Genomic DNA, 12,426 nt, shown 5'->3' with positions numbered 1-12,426 from the left:
ACTTGAGCACCAAGTTTCGTTTGATCGAATCACTTGAATGCTAAGGTGCAGTTAACGCACTGATAACTATTCTTTTAGTGTTTCCCCCTGACGCGCGCGTGCATAGCGCGATATATGGAAGTTGTTTACATTTCTATTGTTTTTTCTGGTTGAAAACGTCCTTCGTCGCTGGAATGCAGCGAGTGAGTTACGAAACTCTAGTTCTTTCGAACTGAACAAACTTCAATTTTGTATTCAAGACCCCCCCCCCCCCCCTTAAGCGTAAGCAAGGGAAACTTTTCTGATGCGTTGAGAGTGTGTGTGTTCTTGGTGCGGAATCGGTCAATTTATTTCAAGCGATCTCCAAGAACGCTGAAGAAGCTTACTGCACTCTCCTCAGCAGTAAGCATCTATGGGCGGAGCGCCACGGATTCAATTTTTATTTATTTTTTGTATTTCGCACACTGACATTTTCGAATTCAAGGAGACGAGATGCTGTGGTCGCTTTACCAAAATCGACATTTCTTCTAAAATTTATTTGCCGCGCTTATGGGGTCTTACCTGTGGAGGCGCCGTTTCAGGACACTGCGGTGACGATAGCTGGTAAGCCTGTCCTGTAGGCGCTGCGTAGAACCCACGGCTAGGATGTCGGAGCTCTTTCCACCGCCTGCCAAAGGAAAAAAGACGCGAAAAAATCGCTATGGCATGCTCACAATGTTGTCATATTTTAGTGGGCGCATAGATTGGTGAGATAAAATGAAGAATGTTCTGTCAATTTACCCAATGACGTGTTGGGGCTATGAAAACAAGGACCTCTAACTGCGCCCAAACTCCCAAAACGGTTTCACTCTTCTTTGCGGAAGCCTTTCGGTCAGCAAACGAGTTATCTACGTGCTACCTTTTTCTTAACGTTTGAAGAAGCGAAGATGACTCTTGTTTGTAATAGTGCACCGATGGGTTGTCTTGCTGTAAACATTTCACTGATTATTTTAAAAATTATACGCCAGTGACGATATTGAGAAAAATAGAAAGCGTCTACAAGACGGCAGGAACCATAGGTTAGAAATAAGATGCGTCGAGCATGCAAACAAATGAGAAAACATACGCTCACACGCACGCACACACAAAGAAACACAAAACATAAACACACGCACGCACGCACGCACGCACAAACGCGCGCACACATACACGCGTCAAAAGATCATGCGATGAATGGTTGGAAGATACGTGGCTCTGAATACAGCGGTTTTACCAAGCGCTCATGCGTGCAGTTTCTGCATGGGCTATGGTGCCGGCAGGTTTCGTCGTTTTTCGATCAGGCGTCCTTTGTGCGTGTCACTGCTATTCCATGGTTTATGTAGCTGCGTGGCACATGTGCGATGTGGATGCTTGAGACCACACTTTCCATATAGGCCAAAAACCATCGGCCTTGAGGGGCTGTATACGAGAGCAGTGGCTCGTAAATAACCTCGGCTAAACCTGACTACGTATTTTTAAGTGAAGGTTTAAACGAAGCGAAATGCCGTCCAGTGAAGCCACCTTTATCGCAAATTCTCAGCAAAAAACGGCTGTAACTCTTGTTTTATCAAAACTATCCCGCAACCAAGTATGTGACAGTTAGCCGCGCAGATGATGCCAATCTTATGGTGACTTTCATTTATTTCTCATAATTAGGTAGTTTACAGTGCAGTTGCAGAGGTTGTGCGAATTCCCGGATGCTGTCAATAGATCGTTTTCTATGAGAGGGAAGCGGGCAGCCCCGTGTTTGTCTGCTAGGCTAAATCTCGAATCTTTCTGAATGGGCGTAATTTGTGTTTGTATGCGTGTAATGAGTATTACGCACGGCGTCGCTGGCATCCGTCTTCAGCGAGTGGAATGACTCCCAATACATTTTTTTTCTAAATGTTGAAGCTGTGCATCTGGAAATATTAGGCCGAGTACACCCGTAAGCCGGTGCGCTTGCTCACGCCGGTCACGTTTTAAATAAGGCACTGAAAAGTAACCACAGGGGCAACTGTGGGAGTCGACATAATTGCAGCGTTGAAAGAGAAATACACAAGAACTGACTTAGCGCGGATTGTTTTTTAAGGAACATTTTTCGAAATTCCTGCAAACGTGCCGCTTAAACATAACGCCCTTGAATTGTAGAAAAATTTCAACATTCCGCAGGCGTCCCGCTGTGCCCCATCTAAAATCATTTCTGCGGGTCCAACGTGTGGTTCTTCCCTGCGCTCTCCCCTTATTTTCCATAACATAAACCGCGGCCCTAACGTGAAGCTTTCAAGGTACTACGTCACAAGCTAGCACGTATGGTTTAAGAAATACTTTGCCACAAACTCGGCACTAGACGCCCGTAGAGGTTGCGGAGACATTTTGGCCAATGGCCCGTGGGCCCACTCGTTTCTTTAGGGCAGAGCAACAGTTCCACAGGAGATGCGTTCACAAATGGCCACGTTTCGCGAAATGACTGGCTGCACAGAAATTCGAGGTGAGTCGTGAATTCGAAATACCATGAAAGGCTGCAAAATCTTGCATCAGCAGTGCTAGCAACTCTTGCTCGCATTCAACGCTCCCCCCCAAACCCCCCCCCGCCCACACGCTCCCCGCTCTTTTTTCCTCTGCCCTGTCGTGCTACTTATGACCATCATGTTTCCGTAGCAGGCAAATTGAATGGGAATTATCTCAGTGGCCGAAAATGCTCCAATCGCCAGTGGTGATCGCACACAAATCATAAAAGTATACGACTTTCGCCCTCTAATTGGCCACTTTCGTCCATTTGACGTTCTGCTTTTTCGGATCGCTTGGACGAGGTCCGCTGAGGTTGGGGAAACCACAAGGGGAATTCTGAGGCTCTGAGTAGTCATGCCTTGCCGTGGACGTAATGACTGAACAGGTATCGTAGAAAGGTAAAGGCCTCGACAACTGACCTTGTAGGATTACTTGACACACGAGGGGTTTATATTACTGATAGGAACAGGTTTCGAGCGTGTATTGGCTTCGCGCTTACGCACGGGGATTCGTCCTACCATTTGTACTGCGCTTTTATGAAAAATAGTTAGAAAGCGACCTTTTGCACAATATTTTCGATATCACATACCTTTTCTGTCCATCACCTCAACAAAAATCCCGGGCCATCTCCACTAACGCGAAATCTGGGGAGGGGCGAAGCATGCGGTGTATTAGTGCACTCAAAGATTGTAAATATCTCTCTGTCTCTTGCCACACGGCGCGCGCTGATTGGGCGCCGGAGAAGCGCCTGTGGGAGGAGCAATCGCGTGCTTTCTGAGGTGGTGGCACCCCCTCTTGCGTTGAACAGGATTTAAGCAATTGAATGAGAGACAGACTGGCCGTAAGTTGTCTTCGTGTCCCACGCCGCAGCATGCTAAGCAGTATACTTTACGGGATTAATTTTGGCGTTTGAAACCAATTTCGCGAGAGAGTATCACAAATTTCTGTTCTTAATGCAATTAAATCATGATTATTCCTCTATTTTGAATTAGTTTAAATTATGTTCGTTTAGTTTCAACCATTTTATCCAATGTAGACCTATTTTTTGGTCATCGTTTGACAACTTGATTTACCGTCGCGACAGGAGACGACGACGATGACGGGAGACGCCGACAGCCCGAGCCCCTAACCTTCACGACTAAAAGCCGTTTACTGTTGGCTCTGATACATCACGAGGTGATACAAGGCTTCAGTTGGAGGTTATTGCGAATTACGGAGCATTTGCTGATTCCGGAAAGTTCAGGCCTGAAGCACAATAAAAAAGAAGAGCAGCGTAGGTACAAAGCACGAAGAAAGTTGGAAGATGCCTGTGCCGTGCCGAGAAAGCAACGATAGTGAAAAGACCTTGAAATTGGGTTTTCTGCTGCATATGTCTTCGTGGCGGTGTCATTATAGCTTTAAAAGTAAAGTTTAAATTGGGTTTTACTCGATTGAACCATGCCTGGGCTGTGATTTGTTTCGATTTCCCACTTAATCAGAAAAAGGATGAGTGATTATAGCCTTTAACTCACCGAAAAAATGTTTGAAGTTTCCCATATATTTCCCGGCTTGTTGTGCTGCACGGCCGACAAAAATGTACCCTAATCTCTCTCACCGACTCTTTCGTGGGAATACTGCAAGCTGCACCAACATGATATCGTTGTTGGACCCTTCGGCGAAGCATCATTGTACGGATGTTTTGCTCTACAGGGAAGCACACGGGAAGAATTACGCGTGCTACCTCTTGGATTGGATTGGTTTCGATGAACACGCCTTCTGTTTAAAATATTGAAGTGCACTTAGGAATATTTCAGTTCGGTGCAATGTTCTAGCTTGTGTGTTTTTTGCTTGAAATGGCTGCATAAACAACGAAGGTCTTATCTGGATTCTGAAAAAGGAACGTCGAAGTCGTTACTATTAACGCGTACTCTTTTATTTTTTTACGAGAAGAACTCTTTGTGGCCGCTTTACTTGTAAGTAGCATGCCGGCCTTGTTTTCTTCGAGATACCGAAATTTTCGAACACATCTTCCCTAACTCCGCTCTGCAAAGTTCATATAGAAATATCTCTACACCAAAATAGTTGAAGTTTCCCGCAACCGCTTTTTTGTTTGGCATCAGGCTATATGCAACGTAAGCTTGATGAAATCAAAATAATAGCCATGAAGAAAGAAATAAAGACGTAAAAGAGCAGCGTAATTCCCCCATTAAAGGCGCGCACAACACATACAAATCATGGAGCAAAAGTAGCCCGGTCTTTGTAAAGAAGCCGTTCCTGATATTTTGCGCAGAATTATTCCTTTAGTTGTTATTATTCGTGTATCTCTTTGGAGTTGCATCGACCCAAAATTTTGGCCCGCGTTTGTGTTCCGCCCTTCCGTGTACCTATAAAGTAGCGTATAGAAATGCTTGGCGGTGGCGAGTACAGAACCGAGCACGACCGCGCGCAAGAGTCACACGTTCTAGCCATTAGCCCCCAGGTACAGGCGTCGAAAGGAATGTACAAGCGGGAACAAGAGCTGGAGATTCGCATAATAAGCACTCCACCTGTTTCCTAGCGCTGGAATTGTTCTAGTGTTAGTAGGGTAAAAAGAGCACCATGCGTCGTGCCTGGAAAATATTTACGCCGTGTATTCTCATCGCCATTTCAGATGGAGCCCTGCGTCGTTTCAGCGTTTAACGTCATCATCACCCCGTTTATTTTAAACGATCGTACATTAGATGATGCAACTAAAAAAATTCTTGATCTGTTTCTATCAGGGTGTCGAACCGGAATTTTTTCGGGTTCGGTTCGGGTTCGGGTTCAAGGCTTTCGGGTTCGGTTCGGGTTCGGTTCCAAAGCACCATTCCGTTCCAGTTCGAACCGGTTCAAACGGGTTCAAACGAGTTCGAAGAAAAAAAGCAGGCGTGTTTTTTTTTCGTTAATTTTTCTGTACGTGTTTTTTGTTTCCTTATCAAGTCGGCATAAACACAAAGTCATAATGAATGTTCCTTTGTGCAAATATTTTGTCTTGGCCAAACTAAAGCGACCCTGGAACACTTCTTTCAGCTTTTTTCTCAATATTGAGTGCTTGCAGCAAGTAGTCAACCAACACATCCTGTACTTAGATTAGGGGGTCGCAAAGTGCCTCAGCCAAAAATTACTGCTCTCTCCTCATCACATAACTTAAAAATTTGCTGTAAATATTTTTCTCTCCTTCCTGGTCTTGGCGTTCTTCGATCGCTGAATGGCGTCATTACAGCGGTGTAGCGGCTATTTGCCGGCTTTCCTTAAGTTGCAGAATAGAACGCATTTGATAGCCACTTTAAAAAGAAAGCCACAAAAGCGAAGCAGAAACGGAAGCTGCATCCGCAGCGACGGGCAAATCACGCACTGTTGCTCCGTGCTTTGGAAATAGCTATAGTTTTCGCAGTGCTTCCAGATGCGCAGAAGAGTGAAAGCGTCTATAGAAAGTGTTGATTTATTGATTGATTTTTTTGTTATTTATTTATTTATTTATTTATTTATTTATTTATTTATTTATTTATTTATTTATTTATTTATTTATTTATTTATTTATTTATTTATTTATTTATTTATTTATTTATTTATTTATTTATTGTTGGGTTTAACGCGCCGACGCAACGCAGGCAATGAGGCGCGCCATAGTGGAGGGCTCAAGATTAATTTTGACCACCTGGGGATTTTTAACGTGCGCTGAAATCTCGTATACACGGACGTTTTCGCTTTTCGCGTCCATCAGGAAAGCGGCCGCCGCGGCCGGGAATAGAACATGCGTCCTGAGGATCAGCAGCGCAACGCCTTAGCCACTGAGCCACCGCGGCGAGTTTATCGAAAGTGTTAAATAGCTCCTTTAACTGTACAAGCGACTGCAAAACGTTTGCTATGGTAGTGTGACGAGTATGTGCCCCCCCCCCCCCCCGCCCCCTCACCATTTTTTGTTGGCCGCTAAGTTCGGTGGCCCTGCCAGGCTCGGTGGGAAACATTGTGCACGGCTGGCTAATAAACACCGACGAGCACAGCCGCTCGCGGTCAGTCACCGTCACCACCAGCACGCTGCTAAACTTGCGGCCATAAAGAGCAATGCTTTCACATTCATACAAATAGACAGCCTTAAGTGTCCCATCGAACCTTTTGTTTCGCTTCTTTTATTGTTGTAATCATTGACCTACCTGTCACCACCAGCATGCTGCGGGTCGTCACTCGGAGGGTACTACGACCCTCCCACGTTCACGAATGCGTGCCAAATCGTGACAGGTAGGTCAATGATTACAACAATAACAGAAGCGAAACAAAAGGTTCGATGGGACACTTAAGGCTGTCTATTTGTATGAATGTGAAAGCATTGCTCTTTATGGCCGCAAGTTTAGCTTTATTAATTTAAGTTCGTTCATTTTCATGATTTATTTTATTTTCTTCTTGGCTCATACCACTGCAATTTTATACACCAGAGTTATTTTCTTGAGGAAACAAAAAATATGGCAGTCAATTACGGTAGTCACTAATGCGAAATTTGAGCACAGCGCGAACTGTAGTCTTGTCGGCGACGGCGCATAGCTGCTGTGTCTTAGGAAGTGATCGTGTCCTCAACAAATGCACGACGAAATGCGGTATACTCTGTCGTTATCTCGTAAGGCGTTGCTGCCGTGGAGCAGGTCTCGTGCGGTCTGGAAATTTCGCTCTCCCCTCTCACTTTCGCCATACTTTCGTCATCCGTTTTCCTGCTCGCTCTATCTTTGGTGGCGTCTTCGTTCTCTCGGATAAAACGAGGCCGCCGCTGAGAAACTACGCGAAACCACAGGAGCGGGCGCTGAAGGGCTGCGCTCTAACGCATGGCTCTTCACAGCCACCGCTGTGCCGCCCTGTGATCCACTCCCTTCGCCGACCAGTGACGGGCCGCACATCGTCTCCAAATAATGCGTCCTTGCCACAGTCTTCTCGAAGGCGAACATGCACCCTCCTGGCCAGCTGGCAGCGCCCCGGTGCCTCCAGCGCCTCCCCCATCGGTGCATCCTAACCAGAATCTTCTGCCAATGGGCAGCCTCTGCAGGCGGCGTTTTGCCTCGACCTACTAAGCAGACGACCCGTCCATCCACAATCGTTTGTTGGTACCTTTTAGTGTCGCCGGGATGGGGCATTTTGCGTCTCCCCTCCCCGCCCCCCGGCGGCTTGTGACGGGCCTCCCCTCGTCCCCAAATCATGCATCCTCACCAGAATGTTCTGCCTGGCAGGCAGGCAGGCAGGCGGGCAGGTAGTTTACTGGCAAGCGAGAGGTCACATTGCCGGACAGGATAGTCTACGCGCCCACCATATTTTTTTTGCATCCATCTAATGTTACGCACGCACGCACGCACGCACGCACGCTCGCACGCACCCCTATTTTCGCACAATGAGGCAAAAAAAATTGCATTGTAAATAAATCGGTTGGTCAGCTACGCTTTTCATCTACCCCAAGTTTCAACGGCGTTTTAGCTTTAACACGAAATCATTAGCAGTGCTAGAAGTAGAAAACACAGTCCGGCGTCGGCGTTAATTTTCGACTGCTAAGTGTGGCAGGTGGCATTTAGAGCAATTTCCTTCTGCTCATCGTTTATCTGCTAACAGAGCTGTTAGAAAGAAAGAACGGCTATAAAGGCTCATTGAACGGCGTGTATAGGACGGCATTGGATAGGGAACCTCCGGAGATAGGAACTTGCTAATGGCCCTTCAGCGACCGGTTACAGCGATTGGGCGCTAGGAAAGATGATAGCCAAGTGAAGTCGCAAGCAGCAGTAATGATCACTTGTAAAGAGAGAGAGAAAATGAAGTTTAATTAAATCGAGGCAAAGGTGCAGAGAGGCGTCCTCATTCGAGGGGGCCGAATCGACAGCCGTTTCCATCAAGAGCAACTGATCTTCAGGGCGGGAGCTGGCCATGGCTGTCTCCAAAATCTTTATGGAAACGTGGAGGTTGGGTGGATCTATGGTACACTTATCGCAGCCGCCTACTATGTGTATGAGGTTCCCAGGCTCTCCTCAGAAGCGACGAAATGGAGAGATGAGGTTCCCAGGCTCTCCTCAGAAGCGACGAAATGGAGAGAGTTGTGTCCCGTCAACGAGGTGGAGTCTGGTGGTGTGTGGGAAGGTGTATGCCCGCAGAGCGCGGAGTAATCTTTCCTGGTTAATCGGTAGCGATTTGTGCGGGGAGGAATACGTTATACGGGGAGGCTATAGTGCTGAGGAACTTCCTGGTCTGTGACTGCAGGATGCATGCACTCGGGACCGGCTTCATCAGCGCTGGCTAAGCGGGTCAAATCTCGAGCCACGAGGTTGGTGATCTTGTTTGCCGGGGATGCCAGTATGAGCTGGTGCCCATACAATCGTGACTGTCTCGTTGGTGGTCTCCGATTGATCATTGGAAGTGTTGTAACATGCAATCGACCGTTGGCAAAGTTGGGCCACGGCTGCTAAGAGTCTGTTATGAGATTTTTGGCGCCGCTTCCTCAGCTTGAAGGGGGCTGTGTTCGGGGGTCGAGATGCTACACCTGCGGGAGGCTGCAGAACGGTAGCACAAAGAAAGAGAAGGTATTGGAGAATGCTGTCGGGCGTCTCTTGCATCAAACCAGTTGATCATTCCTCCTTTTTTTTCTTTCAGTTTAGTTTCTTTCCAACCGACTCCCCTCATATATATACACGTTTTGAAAACCCTTTGATTAATATAAAATATGCATTGGTAATTAGTTATGAACTTTAGTGCGAGATGTCAATTTTAATATAGAAACAACATAACAGCGCAATACGGGCATAAAGAAAAACCTTTTATTGCATTCACGTGGTCGTCACATAACTTTGCGGCTACTTTGTGCTTGACCCGCCGCGGTGGCTCAGTGGCTAAGGCGTTGTGCTGCTGAGCACGAGGTCCTGGGTTCCATTCCCAGCCGCGGCGGTCGCTTTTCTGATGGAGGCGAAAAGCAAAAACGCCCTTGTGTACGAGATTTCGGCGCACGTTAAAGATCCCCAGGTAGTCAAAATTAATCCGGAGCCCTCCACTACGGCGCGCCTCATCGCCTGCGTTGCGTCGGCGCGTTAAACCCTGCAATCAATCAATCAATACTTTGTGCTTGACTAAATTTCCTGATTAGTCCAGAATGAGAACGCTGCAAAATTTCCAAATGCCAAGGACCCCAAAAATATCATGTGTGGTCGACCGTCTAATCCGCCTTAACTGACTCGCTAAATCCTGTAATCCAAATTAATCAACACACCAGTCCAACTAATTCACATTAGCTCATTCACTCACCTAACTACTCCACCCCAGTCTACCCGCTAACCCGAATTAATCGGATTTAATCCATCCGCCGATTTAATGTTTAAGGTTGAGCAGATTCAAAATAACATGAAAATGCTATCAAATATACTTCAAAAGTGGAAATTAGGATCTCCCATGTTCTCTTAGAGCAGTAACAAAAGGACACAACGGCACTGTATACAAGAAAAAGTGACGTTAACTTTGAGAACTACGAGTATTTGTGTCTCAGTGCTGTTTGTATATAACTGCCCATTCAAACTAAAATAAGTGGAATATATGGATTTATTGTTGATGGTGTCCCTGAAGGCCTTCACAAGCGGACAGGGATGCATGCGAATTAACAGCACATTGAAAACTTTACACGATTTTAAACACCATGCAGATAGAAATCATGAAGAATATTCCATGATATGTTGCCTCGGAATATGCGTTTTAACTTAGGTTATGCTAAATGTAAAAGATAATTGGGAGAGATGGGCAGTACCTAACGCAAACTGATAGTATGTACCGAAACTTTACATTAAATTGAGGGCAATTGTTAGAAGAGAACATGATGAGCCTTGGGAACTGCAGACTATGCAAAATATCTCATGGTGCTGTCTGGCGAGTGCCAAAATATCTTCAGACGCAAGGTAGGGTACCGAAATGTAAAACTAGAAATCATATTTTTGAGGCCCCAGAACCGGTTCGGAACGGTTTTTTCGATTCGTTCCGGTTCGGGTTCAGTTACAAAATGGCGTAAAAAATAAGGTTCCGGTTCAGTTCCCGTTCCGGGCAAAAATTCGGGTTCGGTTCCGGTTTTCGGTTCCGTTCCGGTTCCGGTTCGACACCCTGGTTTCTATGACCCACCACAACAACCCCTTTGCTTTCCGAGGTTTTCTTGACACCCAATCCTTATTGTCTGTCTTATTCCACCGAGCCCCTCATTTCCCATTTTCTGATTCGCTACATGCTTAGTGAGGGCCACTGTTCTGGCAGTCTTGGTGCCAAAGGTGGCTTAAGAGGGTTCAACCCTGGTCGAGCACTGTCGACATGTCGTAGACACTCGAATCACTGCCCGGGGGTTAAAAAGAAGGTCCCCTTCAACCCGAGTAGTCGGAATGGCGCTGGCTACCACCCCCCCCCCCCCATTGCAGGAAACAATATATTAATATAAATACCGAAAAAGTGTTCGGGAAACAGCCCCGCCGGTAGCGTAGTGGTTATCACACCAGACCGGTATTCTGTAGGTCGTGGGTTCGGATCCCACATGGCGGGCATTTTTTCACCACTTTCTTCCTGACTCAAAAAATTCTTCAGCTGTTTCTATGACGCACCACAACCTCCCCTTTGCTTTTCGAGGTTTTCTTGGCTGCCAACGCTTATTGTCTGTCTTAAGTATATATATATATATATATATATATATATATATATATATATATATATATATATATATATATATATATATATATATATGTGTATATATATATATATATATATATATATATATATATATATATATATATATATATATATTGTGAGGCCGTAGGTAGGAGGCGACCAGACCGTGGCTTCGTAGCTCCTTTATTCGAAGGCGAGTCGAAGAGAACCCAAGATGGCGATCAAGCCCAAGCGCTGATGATGATCTCCGAAGAAGCAGGATCGTCGATGATGATGAGTATGTACAAGGAATGAAGCAGTGATCACCTCAAGCCGGTGGTGATGATAGTGAGCAATTGCTGCCTACGGTGGCAGACAAGCTGTAGCCTCAAACAAAGCTCACAATATATATATATATATATATATATATATATATATATATATATATATATATATATATATTATATATATATATATATATATATATATATATATATATATATATATATATATAACATTTGGCAGTCAAGAAAACCTACGGAAAGCAAAGGGGAGGATGTGGTAGGTGATTGAAAGAGATAAAGAATTTGGAAAGAAAGAAAGAAAGTGGAGAAAAAATGGCCGCCAGGTGGAATCTGAGCCCACGACCTCCAGAATACCGGTCTGGTGTGATAACCACTACGCTACCGCCGGGGCGATTTTCCCCTCCACTTGCTGGGGTATTTATGTTAAGGTATTTTGGTTTCCTGTGCTTGGGGTGGTAGCCAGCGTCACTCAGACTACTCGGGTTGAAGGAAACCGTCTTTTTAACCCCCGGGCCGTGCCTCGAGTGTCAAGAGTGGTCGACCAGTGTTGAACCCTCTTAAGCTCTCTTCTCTATATATAAATAAATAAATATATATATATATCTATATATATATATATATATATATATATATATATATATATATATATATATATATATATATATATATATATATATATATATATATATATATATATATATATATATATATATATATATATATAGAAAACATGCCCGCCGGGGGGTATCCGAACCCACGTCTTCCAGAATATGCGTCTGGCGCAATGGTCACTACGCTACCGGCGGGGCTGTGCTCTTCACTCTCTCGGGTATGTATGGTAGGGTAATTATTTTCTGACCTTGGGGGTGGTAGCCAGCACAACTCCGACTACTCGGGGTGAAGGGTACCTTCTTTCGAGCGGGGGTTTATATTTAGAACTGCTCAGAGCCCGGTCACCTAGCGCCGACATTGAACCACCGCGAAGACCTAGAACGTGTTTTTCCAGCGG

At 45.4% G+C, this 12,426-nt stretch overlaps 1 long non-coding RNA gene across 1 annotated transcript in view; it reads right to left on the bottom strand.

Annotated features, from left to right (window-relative positions):
* Positions 1–541: 541 nt before the first annotated feature.
* Positions 542–12,426, bottom strand: part of LOC144170508 (uncharacterized) — a 511,986-nt gene continuing 500,101 nt past the window's right edge. The window contains exon 3 of the long non-coding RNA XR_013322624.1: positions 542–646. This is a non-coding gene — a long non-coding RNA (uncharacterized LOC144170508). The remainder of the gene's footprint in view (positions 647–12,426) is intronic.

The sequence above is a fragment of the Haemaphysalis longicornis genome, unplaced genomic scaffold (assembly GCF_048455015.1).
Source record: "Haemaphysalis longicornis isolate Haplotype H1 unplaced genomic scaffold, Haemaphysalis longicornis Haplotype H1 scaffold_1, whole genome shotgun sequence".
NCBI lineage: Eukaryota > Metazoa > Arthropoda > Arachnida > Ixodida > Ixodidae > Haemaphysalis > Haemaphysalis longicornis.
Note: the sequence above shows the minus strand (reverse complement) of the source record. Positions and strands in the feature narration are given on the sequence as shown.